The sequence below is a fragment of the Tachypleus tridentatus genome, chromosome 1 (genome assembly GCF_004210375.1).
Source record: "Tachypleus tridentatus isolate NWPU-2018 chromosome 1, ASM421037v1, whole genome shotgun sequence".
Lineage (NCBI taxonomy): Eukaryota > Metazoa > Arthropoda > Merostomata > Xiphosura > Limulidae > Tachypleus > Tachypleus tridentatus.
Genome location: NC_134825.1, coordinates 5,469,439 through 5,486,959, shown reverse-complemented (window position 1 = coordinate 5,486,959; position 17,521 = coordinate 5,469,439). Strand labels below are relative to the sequence as shown.

The window sequence follows — 17,521 nt, the reverse complement described above, 5'->3', positions numbered from 1 at the left end:
ACATAATTTCTAAAATATCACCAGAACAGTCCTTAAAACTTTAACAAAAACAATTTCCATATAACGGAATGTATTACTGACAAAAGAGCAAGACAACCAAAATACGTATTGAAAGTATAGATATAAATACGCACCTCCATGTTTACGTTCTCAGTCTTCTGGACTTCTGGCATGACCTCCTACAGTTGGCCATTTTTCCCACGACTTTCAATCATTAAACATTTAGTAACTGTTTGGAAAACTTTCCAAACAGCTAATAAACTTAAATTGTTAAGAGTGTCTTTAAAAGAGTATTTTTATTATTTCTATATCTACCATTTTCTTTGTTAAAAGGAATATTAAATATACAACATTAATCTATTCAAATAAGTAAGATTATATGTTAATTTTCTCACCTCGCTAGTGAGTCGTGGGGAAAAGGCCAAGTGGGGAAAAATAAAAATTAAAAGTTGTTAAAAACAATCAAGAATTTTGAAACCAATGCCCATATTAGGATATTAAAAACAACATGTGTAGCCAAAGCATCTGATAAGATTAAATCTTATATAATAACGTGTTGACAACAAAGATTTGTAATAAGTTTATTTTAACCAGGGAAGTAGTTTTTAATACATAGGGAAGTAGTATACAATATATAGGGAAGTAGTATACAATATACAGGGAAGTAGTATACAATATATAGGGAAGTAGTATACAATATACAGGGAAGTAGTATACAATATACAGGGAAGTAGTATACAATATATAGGGAAGTAGTATACAATATACAGGGAAGTAGTATACAATATATAGGGAAGTAGTATACAATATACAGGGAAGTAGTATACAATATACAGGGAAGTAGTATACAATATACAGGGAAATAGTATACAATATATAAGGAAGTAGTATACAATATATAGGGAAGTAGTATACAATATATAGGGAAGTAGTATACAATATATAAGGAAGTAGTATACAATAACTATCATTGTTAACTTACTACTATCTATACGATAAAATGTTTAGATTACCTCTTCACAGTAGTTCTAAATCGTTCATCAAAGATACGTGGTTAACCGTACCTTCAATAAGCCTTGAATGTTTATATTACCTCTTCACAGTAGTTCTAAATAGTTCATCAAAGATACGTGGTTAACCGTACCTTCAATAAGCCTTGAATGTTTATATTACCTCTTCACAGTAGTTCTAAATAGTTCACCAAAGATACGTGGTTAACCGTACCTTCAATAAGCCTTGTATGTTTAGATTACCTCTTCACAGTAGTTCTAAATAGTTCATCAAAGATACGTGGTTAACCGTACCTTCAATAAGCCTTGAATGTTTAGATTACCTCTTCACAGTAGTTCTAAATAGTTCATCAAAGATACGTGGTTAACCATACCTTCAATAAGCCTTGAATGTTTAGATTACCTCTTCACAGTAGTTCTAAATAGTTCACCAAAGATACGTGGTTAACCGTACCTTCAATAAGCCTTGAATGTTTAGAGTACCTCTTCACAGTAGTTCTAAATAGTTCATCAAAGATACGTGGTTAACCGTACCTTCAATAAGCCTTGAATGTTTAGAGTACCTCTTCACAGTAGTTCTAAATAGTTCATCAAAGATACGTGGTTAACCGTACCTTCAATAAGCCTTGAATGTTTAAAGTACCTCTTCACAGTAGTTCTAAATAGTTCACCAAAGATACGTGGTTAACCGTACCTTCAATAAGCCTTGAATGTTTAGATTACCTCTTCACAGTAGTTCTAAATAGTTCATCAAAGATACGTGGTTAACCGTACCTTCAATAAGCCTTGAATGTTTAGAGTACCTCTTCACAGTAGTTCTAAATAGTTCACCAGAGATACGTGGTTAACCGTACCTTTAATAAGCCTTGAATGTTTAGAGTACCTCTTCACAGTAGTTCTAAATAGTTCACCAGAGATACGTGGTTAACCGTACCTTCAATAAACCTTGAATGTTTAGAGTACCTCTCCACAGTAGTTCTAAATAGTTCATCAAAGATACGTGGTTAACCGTACCTTCAATAAGCCTTGAATGTTTAGAGTACCTCTTCACAGTAGTTCTAAATAGTTCACCAAAGATACGTGGTTAACCGTACCTTCAATAAGCCTTGAATGTTTAGATTACCTCTTCACAGTAGTTCTAAATAGTTCATCAAAGATACTTGGTTAACCGTACCTTCAATAAGCCTTGAATGTTTAGATTACCTCTTCACAGTAGTTCTAAATAGTTCATCAAAGATACGTGGTTAACCGTACCTTCAATAAGCCTTGAATGTTTAGATTACCTCTTCACAGTAGTTCTAAATAGTTCATCAAAGATATGGTTAACCGTACCTTCAATAAGCCTTGAATGTTTAGAGTACCTCTTCACAGTAGTTCTAAATAGTTCACCAAAGATACGTGGTTAACCGTACCTTCAATAAGCCTTGAATGATTAGATTACCTCTTCCAATTTGATGTATATCCACCAGACAGCTATTTTATTTCCATAAGTTTATTTATTATCACAAGAAACCCAGAGATTCTTAATGATCCTCTTAAGATAAGGTGATTAAAGGTAAATTAATAGTTAAAGTTCAATATGAAATCCTCGAGGAAGTTCTAAGTAAAAAATAAGACAATTGTATGATTTTGGTCACTTAAAGTGTTTAACTTCAATCATATCAGAAGAATATACCGGAACACAATAGATAATTAATTGTACAATCCGTGACGTTGATTCTGAAGCTTCAGAACATCATTGCATGTTCTTAATCAATTATAACTTTTCATGGTTGAATCGCTTTATAATTTGAAATAATTAAAGGTAGGTTGTGTCAACTTAATACTATTGGAGAGATTACATTTATTTGCAATGATAAGTTTGTTTGCGTAACTAAATAAATATTGATCTTAGTTTGAATATGAATATTTTTGTATAAAATCATATATGGAGCGGACTGAGCACCAGAGTAACGTTAACACTCGTATAAAACATTATTATGTTTCATCATATAAAACACTATTATGTTTCATCATATAAAACATTGTTATGTTTCATCATATAAAACACTGTTATGTTTCATCATATAAAACATTATTATGTTTCATCAAATAAAACATTATTATGTTTCATCATATAAAACATTATTATGTTTCATCATATAAAACATTATTATGTTTCATCATATAAAACATTATTATGTTTCATCATATAAAACCCGTAAACGAAAACGCATCATGAATATGTGAATTTTAAAACTATCGAATGGAGCAACATTTAGATAGAACTCAAAAGATGTAATAATAATTAGGCTCAATTATGTATGTGTGTGAATATTTATAATGAAATTAATGATTCATTCTTTGAAAATAACACACATAACACCTACCTTAAGTCGGCCATTGTGAAGTTTAGTTGAAACAAAAGTGATTGAACCTAAAAAGATACGTCAATATCAGTTAATCTTTTTATGTTTTCCTATTTTGTAATTTACTAGGATATAACTTTATTAAGATATTATTTCACTAAGTTATCACTGTACCAATTTATTAATTTACGGATATATTATTTGAGATGTGACTTAAATTTAACCAATGGTAAACAAAAGTAAAATGTCTCAGGACTCGTTTCTACAAAGTAAGGTGTATTTTATGAATATTGATACACGTTAAATCAAGTATAAAAATACAATAACAACAGTATTACACAGTTAACTTAATATTCTAATAACTCTGATTTTTTTCCTATCAAAGACTTTCAATATACAACTCTATAAAATAGGTTAAAACATATTTTTAGAATAACTTTACACGAGAATACTTGAAGAATCGACGTAACCAGGTTTCATACACTCCACATGTAAAAAATAATCTTATTTAGAAAGAAATTAGTATTACCTCACCTTGAAAGTATTGTTGAAAACAGGCGTCGAGTTCTGTTCATTCAATCTTTTATCATTACATTAAGTGACATGAACAATATATATTTGTTCTGTCATAGCTTCTGTCCTGTGACAGTTTCATTTCTGTTATTATTTTACATATTGCCATATATGGTAATTGAGCGGTGTGACGTCATGGACAGAGCGTCACCACCATTTTGACTGGTTAGTGAAACAACTACTACTCCAATTCAATGTGGTTACGCTAAAAATAATTTTTAGAGTAAGGTAAAAAGGGAAACAAGAAGAAATATAAATAATTATAAGAACGTCCTGAACCAGGTGTGTTTATTTATGTGCTAAGGCTGTGTGAATACTAAAAACAGATGTCAGATCTAAATGTGACAATATCCCAAGACTCTACAGAAGAAATGTTACCGTCATATAACGTTGCTATTTTCATTAACAAACACTTGTCTGTACTAATAACTGTAAGTCGTTTAATTCACTTAAGAACTACAGCTGTTATAAATAAACACAAAAATCAGGAATGTATTTTGTTTTTCATATTTTTTAAATATCCCTCAACAAATAATTCAGATGTAAATCTAAACACTTATAACGCAAAATATTAAGTTTTGATAACAATAAAATAAACAATATTAAGTTTTTTAATTTCGAGTTTAACAATCTTATCTGTTATTTCGTGATATATACTTTAACATGCTAGAAAAACCAAGTTTTACTTTTTGGGGTTAGTGGGAAAAGAGCTGTCTTTGTATTCTGGCAGAATGAACAAGATTACATTTGATGTTGTTTGTTGTTGTACATTATTAATCACAAAACTACGCAAAGGACTATCTGTGCTCTGTTCATTCGGGGTATCGAAGCCTGGTTTCTAGCAGACGTGAATATATTTAATCCAAAACACAAAAACAAATTTTGTGAAATTATAAATTACATTAGATGATATATTGAGTTAACTCAAACAGTCGTAGGTCTTTTTCAGATTGATTTGTTTTAATTCCTGATAAAAAAAAAAAGGTTGGGATGTGATGTTAATAATAAATTTTATTATTAAGACGTCACTAATGAAGATTAAGCTTCAAGCAGATCAGTACTATAAAGATTCAGTGTATTTATAAGTATATGACAGTCAACCAATGAGCATGAGACCATACTCTCGACTTTACAGTATGCGTTCAACTAACCCTAACTCATAATCAATAAACATATAACAAATGTGAACTCGTTGGGTGATGGGCCAGACATGGCCAGGTGGTTAAGGCACTCGACTCGTAATTCGACGGTCGCGGGTTCGATTTCTCGTCACACCAAACATGCTCACCCTTTCAGCCGTAGGGGCGTTATAACGTTATAACGTAAGAGTAGCCCAAGTGTTGGCGGTGGGTGATTATAACTAGCTGCCTTCCTTATAGTCTTATACTGCTAAATTAGGGACTGCTAGCGCAGATAACCCTCGTGTAGCTTTGCGCGAAATTCAAAACAAACAAACATTGGGTGATGTTATTCAATAGAACATTCAACTTCAAACAGTACAGCTAATCAAAACAATCCTTACAGTTTTATTCGCTGACTTTCTTTTATAATTCTATCTATATACAGAAATATAGTGTACTTGAAAAAGTATTCCAATAACAGAGACGAAAAGTTTGAACTTTGTGAGCTCGTGAGTCACGTGACAACTAAACTTAAGTTTAAAAACCTTTCTTTGATTTTTTTAAAAATAAATAAATAAATATTTAGATATTATAAAACTTGAATTATAACATAAATTATAATGCTAGTTCCACTGACGGACATTGATCTTAAATTTCATTAATTATATTTTAAACATAACTGAGTGAAACCTTCTGACACACATAAATATCTCATCTCGAGCAGAACACAAAATGGTGCAAACTAATGCTCCCTCTATAAATTAGTAATGGAATTAACGAGAAATAAAAAATTAAAACGACAATTATTATATGGAGAAATCCTTTCACACACATACAAAAAAAAATTAAAAGGTTCTAAATGAAGTGATAACCAGTTATCTCAAAAACTAGAAAAAAGAACAAAATATCCAAAGCTCTGTGAATTTCGTGTGTAATCTACACATAGGATCATCTGTGCTGTGCACCCACAGATAACAAAACCCGATTTAGAGGGTTATAAATTTTCAGAGTGGTTGTGGATTGGGTGCATTAAAAATTAGTTAGTCATTCTTACAAAGGTTCAGAGCAAAAAAAAAAAAGACGTTATACTGTTGTTATTGGGAATAATTCGCTAATTCGGAAAATGTTTTATTTAAAAGATTATCTTTGTAAGTCACTACCAATTAATATGTTTGTTTTTAATTGTCTATTATGATAGTAAAGGCTTTGTCCGTTCATAATAATAGCATGTGACCGTCTGTCAAATAGTTTTCATTAACGCAAACATTTTGGCTATTGTTGACGCACTGGTAATGGAAAAACAGGAGAGAATTGTTTAACTTGTGCTGGTGATTTTTATTTATTGTAAGAGTTGTAAATGAGTGTTGTAGTAAAACGAGAAGTCTCAATTTAAAACTAACATTCAGATGAAATGAGAAGTCGAGTTGATTGTACATAAACGATCAAGAATGTTCTTCAACTTGGAGATATGGTATAATAGTTAAGTTATCGTGTATTTTAATATTTATCTAACTTTTGGATTTTAGCTTTATAATCCAGTTGTTAATTCAAAACTATACAAAAAATCCTAACAAGACTAATTAACTTCAAACTTAATCCGAATTACGCTGAGCTGCCAGTTAGTTTGTTAACAGTCACTCTTAAAATAGCTCAGCAACGCCTCTTGTTACCTTGGCTAAATAAGGACTCTCCCGTTTTTGGCACGGAGTCTTTAAAAAAAAACTACACTTTTCTTAAATTTCACTACGGTTGCAAAAGTACAGAATTTGGTCGAAATCCCAGTTCTGCTCTCAGTTTCTAACGAAGTCAAATGTTCACTTTTAGCCCGACAAGACGTTTTTAATTTATTTTAGCATCAGCGTTTCTAGTTGCTGGTATTTAAAACGATTTCTACTTATTTTTTGTTCTTATTCTCACTACTACTGCTTCTCATTATGAACAAACTTGATACTTCTGCACACTACTACTGCTACTCATTATGAACAAACTTGATACTTCTGCACACTACTACTGCTACTCATTATGAACAAACTGGATACTTCTGCACACTACTACTGCTACTCATTATGAACAAACTGGATACTTCTGCACACTACTACTGCTACTCATTATGAACAAACTTGATACTTCTGCACACTACTACTGCTACTCATTATGAACAAACATGATACTTCTGCACACTACTACTGCTACTCATTATGAACAAACTGGATACTTCTGCACACTACTACTGCTACTCATTATGAACAAACTGGATACTTCTGCACACTACTACTGCTACTCATTATGAACAAACTTGATACTTCTGCACACTACTACTGATACTCATTATGAACAAACTTGATACTTCTGCACACTACTACTGCTACTCATTATGAACAAACATGATACTTCTGCACACTACTACTGCTACTCATTATGAACAAACTTGATACTTCTGCACACTACTACTGCTACTCATTATGAACAAACTGGATACTTCTGCACACTACTACTGCTACTCATTATGAACAAACATGATACTTCTGCACACTACTACTGCTACTCATTATGAACAAACTGGATACTTCTGCACACTACTACTGCTACTCATTATGAACAAACATGATACTTCTGTACTACTGCTACTCATTATAAACAAACTGGATACTTCTGTACACTACTACTGCTACTCATTATGAACAAACTTGATACTTCTGCACACTACTACTGCTACTCATTATGAACAAACTTGATACTTCTACACTCCCTAATATTTCTAGAAAATAACAATACGATAAATCCTGGTATTAATATCTTCATGTACGTTCAAACACATAAATTTGATTTTTGTAGTAAATCATATAAAATGTTTATAAACCCTAGTAAAAAAAAATTTAAATTTTATGCTTTTTTTCCACAACATTTGATCTGATATTTTTGAATAATAAACTCGTAAGAAATAAATCAACCTCAAGAACAGATCATTAAAAAATAAAATGTAAGTAAAAGAAACAAACTGAGAAAAGTGGCGTATTATAACAAAACAACATAAGTTATCTTCTGTGACTTCAAGTGAACAGAACACTCACTATAAAAATCAAGTTAACTTTGTTTTATGTATAATTTACTTAACTATAATAACGTTAAAAGTACTTCAATAATGGGTAGTTACTTCAAACTGGGAATAGAGGTACACAAAACATAAACTGAAGAAACATCTTGAATAATGGGTAGTTACTTCAAACTGGGAATAGAGGTATACAAAACATAAACTGAAGAAACATCTTGTGTAATAAAGTTAGTTACGAAATATTCTGACAACCATGATGATTGTCATCAATGTTTTTACAAATATCTAGAAGATGGAGGGACAGTTAAATAATTAATTCGTCTTGAAATTCGACTCACGTCTTTGGATAATACCGAGAACTTCCGCCTTAGAAGCAACCCGAAGTGAGGTCAAAGCAAAAGTTAGGTGTTAAACTTTATGCTAGTGTTGTATTTCACATTAACAGTCATTTTAACGTCTTCCTTCATATCAAGGCAGCAGAAAAAAAAACAGTAATAAACTAATAGACTGTGATGTCCTACTCAACATAACGTGGTGTCATTTGGAGGAAGCATAGTTGCCAAACATAGGAAAAAGTAGAAATAAATATATAGTAGTGAAAAACAACAATATTAATAAAACGTCTATTTATAAAATACGTAATAATAGTATTATACATTACTGAAGTCCGTATTTACCGACCAGGAAAAGTATAGTTCCACACCAATCTAATTCCGGATTTACTAATAATGAAAAGAGTGCTCCAAAACCGACCCAAACCCGGAGTTACTAACAGTGAAAAGAGTGCTCCAAAACCGACCCAAACCCGGAATTACTGACCAGGAAAAGTACATTCCAAGTCCTATCCTAACCTGGAGTTACTGACCAGGGATAATGTACTCCAAAATCGAGTCAATGCTTGGATTACTGACCAGAAAAAAAGATAATTTGACAAAGAGTAGTTCATTCTTTGAATACCTGTTTCACAATAAACTGGAAAGGATGGTATCACTAAGTGTGCCAGACAGTTGTGGTAATAAAGTATTAGATAAATTACTAACATCAGGATAATTCTTTGTCGCTTTAAGCTAGACTTTTAATTAATGTGCTGAGCATTAACCAGAAAAGAAAGACATTAAAGGCACATACATAACTTAGATTACTTTCCAATCCTGTGAAACCATGCATTACATCCAAACCGTTATTTTGATAAGGGAAACAGAAGATGTTGAAATTAGAAACTTATAAAACAGTATAAGTTTTAACCTACACTTGTAATATTGCAAGTTACTGGTACGTGTGTCGCCTTAAGAAACATTCAAAGCCAATGGTATTAAGAGTAGAATGTGAGACTTACCTGTTGACGGGAAAGAACTGCTACTTCTGCAAACTACGGTCTACTAAATAAAGTCCAAGAACGATTTCACAAACCAGCTATTCACGCTATGTTCTACTGATATCAAGTATCCTTTCCAGGATTGGCTAATTTCTCACATCACATGACCCCTCCCCCCACTCACAAGTCTTCTTTTAGTAAATGTGGAGTTTCTTTCCTGCCGGGTTTCCAGGCGAGAAAAACGTAAACAAACAGAACTGCCCTATCGGAGAAGTTCTAGAACACCTAACTATTCATGAAAGTTCTGGCACCAGCTATAACCAGCACCAGCACCATCACAGGAGGTCCCCAAGTTATTTTACATGTACCGAACGGACATAAAGCGCGACTAGAGGTCCAAGCATCTTTTGTCCATGATTTAAAACAATTGGAAAAGTTTTAAAGATTCCGAGATGGACAATTTCCGTAAAGTTTCCCCGTAAGTCTCAAACGTATCAGAGTCTAATGTAGTTATGTTAGCAAAAACGTAGCGAAGATTTACGTTAGACAAAGAGTGAGAAACGAAAATATACAAGAGAAACTTCAAACATTAATTTTCTCTCTCTGTGTATATTTATAATTCTGTCAAAAGTTGAGAATATCTTTCTGTAATATCCAAGAGAGAGTATGACAATAAGCAGAAGTAATTCAGTATTGGTCAGGAATGTTACAATAACGGTAACAATTACACTTTGATTCTTCAGTGGAACATAGTTCTGATCTATACAGTTGGGTATTCTTCAGTGGAACATAGTTCTGATCTATACAGTTGGGTCTTCGTTATATGAAATACACCTCATCTAAACGTCCTGGAATTAATAAATTGGGGTCTACGTTACCTCATCTGCAAACAAAATAAAAAAATAATTATTTAAACATTATAATAGCTTTCAACTTCTATTACAACAACTCTTGAACTGACAGAGCACCAGATACGAACTGTTGGTTTATTTTAAGTGATCAGTTAAACTCATATCTGAAAGAAGTTGGTAGTTATCAGATATCTTTTATTACCCTCCTTGTATCTGAAAACATTATTTTAGGTTCAATAACCAACGTATTAATTTACGTGATATCGTCTGATAATGGTACTGCAGATTCATTAACTGTTGCTTTTATCAGTGGCTTGTTTGAAAATTATATTTTAAACTCACCTGGTAACGTATTAATACACATGTTATTGTCTGAAAATAGTATTTCAAGTTCACTGAATGGCGTATTAATCTGCGTCTTAAGCAATAGAGTTAAACATTACAGAGTTCTAAGAACCTGGACAGAAAAAAAAATAAAAAAATTAATATATAATTTCTCTCCGAAACTATAAATGCAAATAAAAACACGATATATATATAATAATATCAAACATCCTACACGTACATGAAGCTGTAATAACGAAATATTGAACTAATGAAAATACTTTCTAAAGATATTGGTCGTTATTTTATTTACGCTTATTGAAATGTCTCATGACAAAGTCCAATTTGTGTTGACCAAAGCTGAGTTTACAGTCTCTTAAAATCTGTTGCTGCAATGACAAAGTCCAATTTGTGTTGACCAAAGCTGAATTTACAGTCTCTCAAAAACTGTTGCTGCAATGACAAAGTCCAATTTGTGTTGACCAAAGCTGAGTTTACAGTCTCTCAAAAACTGTTGCTGCAATGACAAAGTCCAATTTGTGTTGACCAAAGCTGAATTTACAGTCTCTTAAAAAAGTCCAATTTGTGTTGACCAAAGCTGAGTTTACAGTCTGTTGCTGCAATGACAAAGTCCAATTTGTGTTGACCAAAGCTGAGTTTACAGTCTCTCAAAAACTGTTGCTGCAGGAAAAACAACAAAGAACAAACGACCATGACAGATATGCACAGGAGGTAGTCAGTGTGTATCTCTTTGAAAACATCTAATCTGTTTATTCTGCTCTAACTCTTTATATCTTATCTGCATATTCAGATACAAACAAGATATAACGTATTTGAGTAAAAACATAAGAGCATGGCTGTTCAGCCGGTAACAACAGTAAATTAAGCCATAGTTTCAACGAGACGTTTTATCAACTGTATTTCCATTTTCTCTTTACTTTTCGTTTTTTTTTCAGAGATTGCTGTTTGTTAGTTTCGTACAAAGCTACACGAGAGCCATCTGTACTTGCAGTCCTTACATTAAAACTCACAAACTAAAGAGAAGGTAAGTAGTAAACAGTACACACCGTCAACTCTTGGGCCACTCTAATCAAATAGAAGAGTTTAACATGTTTTCATATAATGCATTTAAGCACTCAAAGTGCTGAGAACGATAATGGAACGAAAACCAATAATTCTCAGAATCACAGACCAACATACAACAATAATTCTCAGAATCACAGACCAACATACAACAATACTTCTCAGAATCACAGACCAACATACAACAATACTTCTCAGAATCAGAGATCAGCATACAACAATAATTCTCAGAATCACAGATCAACATACAACAATAATTCTCAGAATCACAGACCAACATACAACAATACTTCTTAGAATCAGAGACCAGCATACAACAATAATTCTCAGAATCACAGACCAGCATACAACGATAATTCTCAGAATCACAGACCGACCAACACACAACAATAATTCTCAGAATCACAGACCAGCATACAAATAACAACTCACGTCAGGCCAATAAATGTTTTGTGAGAAAATGAAAATATCTTTGATTTTATTCAATTTTGCATAACTGTTCCTAATTTTCAACTTTTAGAGTATGGAGAAGACAGCTAATTGGTCAACAGCACCAATCGCCGGTTTTCGGTCTACCATTCACAGACCAGCTGATGACCTTCTTACATTCATGACCCAAATGTGCGAAGCACGTTTTAATTTGTCTCTTTTTTTTTTTAAAGCAACGGTACGTGAACTTTCACATTAAAGACACAACTAGGCCATGCCTAACTCAGTGTTAACAATAACTACCAATATCCATTAACCTAAACTAAGAGATTCAATGCTTTAACAATATAATACTGAACGACCCGCATTGGCATGACCTTGTGATTAGGACGCTTGACTAGTTTTACTATTTGTAACTTTTGTTATTCAGTTTTTGTGGTTTTTCTCTATCTCGCTGTTCATATCCATTTGGTAAGCAGGTTCGAATCCCCATCACACCAAACATGCTTGTCCTTTCAGCCGTGGGGACGTTATAATGTGACGGTCAATCCCACCATTCGTTGTTAAAAGAGTATCTCAAGAGCTGCCAGTGGGTGGTGATGACTAACTGCCTTCCCTCTAGCCTTACATTTCTGAATTAGGGGCGGCTAGCGCAGATAGCCCTCGTGCAGCTTTGCGCGAAATTCAAAAACAAAGAAACACTTGGGTAAACGTGACTTTTCACTCGTAAATTGTCATTCGTTACATGTCACCATAAATGTTTATGTCCTTAAATTGTAAATTTAACTTCCTTGAACCGAACTGTAATCCTTCGTGAATTACGATACTAAAGCACTATAAACACACTGTATTTAGAAAATATCTCAGAACTTGATTTGGGTAAATACTGGCACATAAATAGCCGAAGATAGCTCTCGGGTAGATTTGTGAGAAATTCAACGAAAAAATGTTTATAAAATATTGCTTTTCACGTGTATTAACTAGCAGTATAAACCACCGATATCGTACTCACTGTGTATGAACACAACATTGGACAAGGTAGGATATATGTTAAAGCGTTGTAAATATTCGTACTTAAATTCGCCTCTCGTGTTTTTTCATGTCAAAAAACGTTGATTTCTTGTGATGTGGTTTCCAGTTTGCTGGCTCAAGTTACAAACAGAATATACGTGAATGTCAGTCGGTAACTGACGTTTAACACACATGTGAAACACACGTGCCTGCCAGTGGGTATGTAACATTTAACACACATGTGAAACACACGTGCCTGCCAGTCAGTAAGTGACATTTAACACACATGCAGAACGCACATAGCTGTCAGTTGGTAAGTGACATTTAACACACATGTAGAACACATGTGCCTTCCTGTCAGTAAGTGACATTTAACACATGTAGAACACACGTGCCTGCCAGTCAGTAAGGGACATCTAACACACATGTAGAACGCACATAGCTGCCAGTCAGTAAGTGGCATTAAACACACATGTAGAACACACGTGCCTTCCTGTCAGTAAGTGACATTTAACACACATGTAGAACACACGTGCCTTCCTGTCAGTAAGTGACATTTAACACACATGTAGAACACACGTGCCTTCCTGTCAGTAAGTGACATTTAAACGCACTAGTATTAGAACATATATGCTTGTGGGTCGAAAACTGATATTTAACCCACAGCTAAGCCTACAGCTGACAGTTAACGTGCAGATACTACGCATATTTATAAGTCTGTAAATTAAATTTATCCCTCGGATAAAACAACTTATATTTAACCCACGAGTAGAGTATGCACGCTTTCGAAACTCTAACTGACACTTAAACCACAGAAAACTATATATATCTACTTCCCAGGCAATTTGGCATCAGCTGAAACGTCAAATTTGGGTGGACTGTATGTCTAGAAACTATCGTCGTTTCATTAGTTCTTTTAACGAAACGTTTTACCGTGTTATTTACATATTATTTTAACGAAACGTTTTACCGTGTTATTTACATATTCTTTTAACGAAACGTTTTACCGTGTTATTTACATATTCTTTTAACGAAACGTTTTACCGTGTTATTTACATATTCTTTTAATGAAACGTTTTACCGTGTTATTTACATATTCTTTTAACTAAACGTTTTACCGTGTTATTTACATATTATTTTAACGAAACGTTTTACCGTGTTATTTACATATTCTTTTAACGAAACGTTTTACCGTGTTATTTACATATTCTTTTAACGAAACGTTTTACCGTGTTATTACATATGTCTTGTGTTTCTGATCCAATTTATATTAAAATATTTCATTTTCTTGTATTGACCAAATCCAAGTAAGTCTTTTCGATTCAACCCAAGAATATTCTGAATTTTCTATTACCACTTCTAGGTGTCGCTGAAAAATAAAAAAATAATGAATAAAAAGAAAGATGAAGAACTTATTATATTGAATAATTTACCTACAAATTATAAGAATTTATTGGAGAATATAAAATAATAAATAAGTTAGATGTAACAGTTTATGATAGTCATCAGTTAAATGTATCAAATGAAATTCTAGATTTTAATGTTAATAATTAATAACAGAAACTGATTTGGATAAAAAGTTTGATAAGAACCCTATAATTAGAACTGAATGTCATAAGCTTATTAACAACTTTAATTATTTGGGAAAGAAACAAAATACAGATATGGAAGCCATAATGTCAATAAGAGATAACAAATATATTGTTATTTATAAAGCAGACAACGGTGGGTAAATTATAATACTTAATAAATGTGACGGCATTGAACGTGTAGGAGATTTATTAAGTAAGAATACTTATGAAAAACCTAGAAACAACTCTACAAATATGCACTACGGATTAGTAGAAACAAATGGTAAAAAATTTTCATCTTTAACAGATACAGAGAAGCATATATATATTCCTGTTAATCTTATTAGTCCGAGATTTTATGTAAAAATGCACAAAATTAGTAAGAGTTTTAGACCAATTGTATCGACTGTAGGTCGGTTGTCATATGAAACAAATAAAAATGTAAGTTCGGAAGTATTTTAGTTTGGAAAACGAAATTAAACATGCAGTTAAAAATAAACATATAGTAAAAATAAACATACAGTTAAAAATAAACATACAGTAAAAATAAACATACAGTTAAAATAAACATACAGTAAAAAATAAACATATAGTAAAAATAAACATACAGTTAAAAATAAACATACAGTAAAAAATCAACATACAGTTAAAAATAAACATACAGTAAAAAATAAACATACAGTTAAAAATAAACATACAGTAAAAAATAAACATATAGTAAAAATAAACATACAGTTAAAAATAAACATACAGTAAAAAATAAACATACAGTTAAAAATAAACATACAGTAAAAAATAAACATACAGTTAAAATAAACATACAGTTAAAATACTATAGAATTTGTAAAAAAAGAACAAATAGGTACAATTCAGTAAATATGATTGTTTTAGTATCATTTGGTGTAATATTATTACTTACAAAAGCTCAGGTTGAAGGTACAATTAAATACATTGTTCTAAATACATTGTTCTGTAGCAGAACATGTAAACAAAACCTAGAATGACATATTATGGGGGAAAACAAAAGTATTGATTGAATCAGTCTAATGGTATTACACCAACTGATACCACAGAAACGCTGGAAATAATGAAATTTAAAAAGAATTATAAATTATTAAACAAGGATGATGGTACGACAAACATCTATACAATAATGAATCGAAACCTGTTCTCACACTTACGTACAAATACAAAATTACAGAGAGATCGCGTAATATAAAATGTAGCATTCATCGCTTGTAACACATCGAAACGTGTGGATTTATTATTTTGAAATGATTTTAACTGTATATTTATTTTAACGTTCTATATCTATTGTTTTACCATCTGCCTTTTAAATGCAAGCATGCGAGTCAACGAACTTGAAGTATATGTTAAAAACAAGAAGGAAAGCGTGTTCTATGATGCACACCTCGCCAAATAGTCATAATAAAAATTCGAATACTTAATAACGATAACTTATCTTAAAATTCCATACAGTTCTAATTAATTAATCACAAAAAACGAGGCAATGTAGAGTATTTTATTGGAAATTCCAGATATTCACATTTAAAATATCTATTTTAAAGCATCATTTATGAGATTAATGGTTTAGATATGCAGAGAGCACGCGTTGCAGCCTTACACTAAAAATAGCTTCTATTTTTTCTGTATTTGACAGATCTTTCTTAGTTAATTATAATGTTGCTGTTAAAGAGAAGATTCTGTGCGGTGTTTCGTTCTTGTTGCTACTGGAAACTTTACTTCAGAAAACACAAAGATTCGAATCTGTAATTCAATTTGCATTACGTCACACCATGTGCTACCTCTGCGATGAGTAATGTTATACACGGCCTGGCATGGCCAAAAGCGTAAGGCGTGCGACTCGTAATCCGAGGGTCGCGGGTTCGCGCCCGTGTCGCGCTAAACATGCTCGCCCTCCCAGCCGTGGGGGCGTATAATGTTACGGTCAATCCCACTATTCGTTGGTAAAAGAGTAGCCCAAGAGTTGGCGGTGGGTGGTGATGACTAGCTGCCTTCCCTCTAGTCTTACACTGCTAAATTAGGGACGGCTAGCACAGATAGCCCTCGAGTAGCTTTGTGCGAAATTCCAAAAAAAACATAGTAATGTTATAATGTTTGCGCATGCGCAAAAGGATAACCGAAACAAAATACGTCACGGATACAGTTTGTTTGTTTTGAATTTCGCACAAAGCTACTCGAGGGCTATCTGTGCTTGCCGTCCCTAATTTAGCAGTGTAAGACTAGAGGGAAGGCAGCTAGTCATCACCACCCACCGCCAACTCTTGGGCTACTCTTTACCAACGAATAGTGGGATTGACCGTAACATTATACGCCCTCACGGCTGAAAGGGCGAGCATGTTTGGCGCGACCGGGATGCGAACCCGCGACCCTCAGATTACGAGTCGCACGCCTTAACCCACCTGGCCATGCCGGGCCATTGATTACAAAAATTTTACTTTGAAATTACGGATGAATATCGAAGTTTAAAATAAAGCATGAAATAAAATAGTTAAAGTTGAGGTTATAATGTAATAAAGTATGTATTAATTTTATTTTAAACAGCGAGTTAAATTAAATGTTGTGTGCGAAAACGAAAATGTTCAGTCAGTTATTTTTGTCAAGCCTTTTGTGAAAACATACAAATGATCCAACCGTGCACAACTTTTACTGTTTTCAAGCAGAAAGACTAGATGGATAACAACTCGTTTCAGACCAAATAATGGGATTTGGGCATCCTTTGCCCCAAAGTGCGGAGTTGGTTTTTCGACTGGCTGCGAACCATGAGTACTCATTATCACAGTCCAAATACTTTAACTTCTTAAAAAACAAC

At 32.9% G+C, this 17,521-nt stretch overlaps 1 protein-coding gene across 14 annotated transcripts in view; it reads right to left on the bottom strand.

Moving 5' to 3' along the window:
• The window catches only part of LOC143235061 (troponin I-like), a 32,326-nt gene extending 22,064 nt beyond the window's left edge, over positions 1-10,262 (bottom strand). For 6 of the 14 annotated variants that reach the window (XR_013019205.1, XR_013019191.1, XM_076473402.1 and 3 more), the window contains exon 1: positions 135-1,568. The gene's annotated coding sequence lies outside the window, so the exon portion shown is untranslated. Of the gene's footprint in view, positions 1-134; positions 1,569-3,375; positions 3,427-3,892; positions 5,238-8,442; positions 8,589-9,440 lie in introns of those variants that run through there. The other 8 variants (XR_013019154.1, XR_013019144.1, XM_076472948.1 and 5 more) reach the window with 4 other exon arrangements.
• Positions 10,263-17,521: the final 7,259 nt, after the last annotated feature.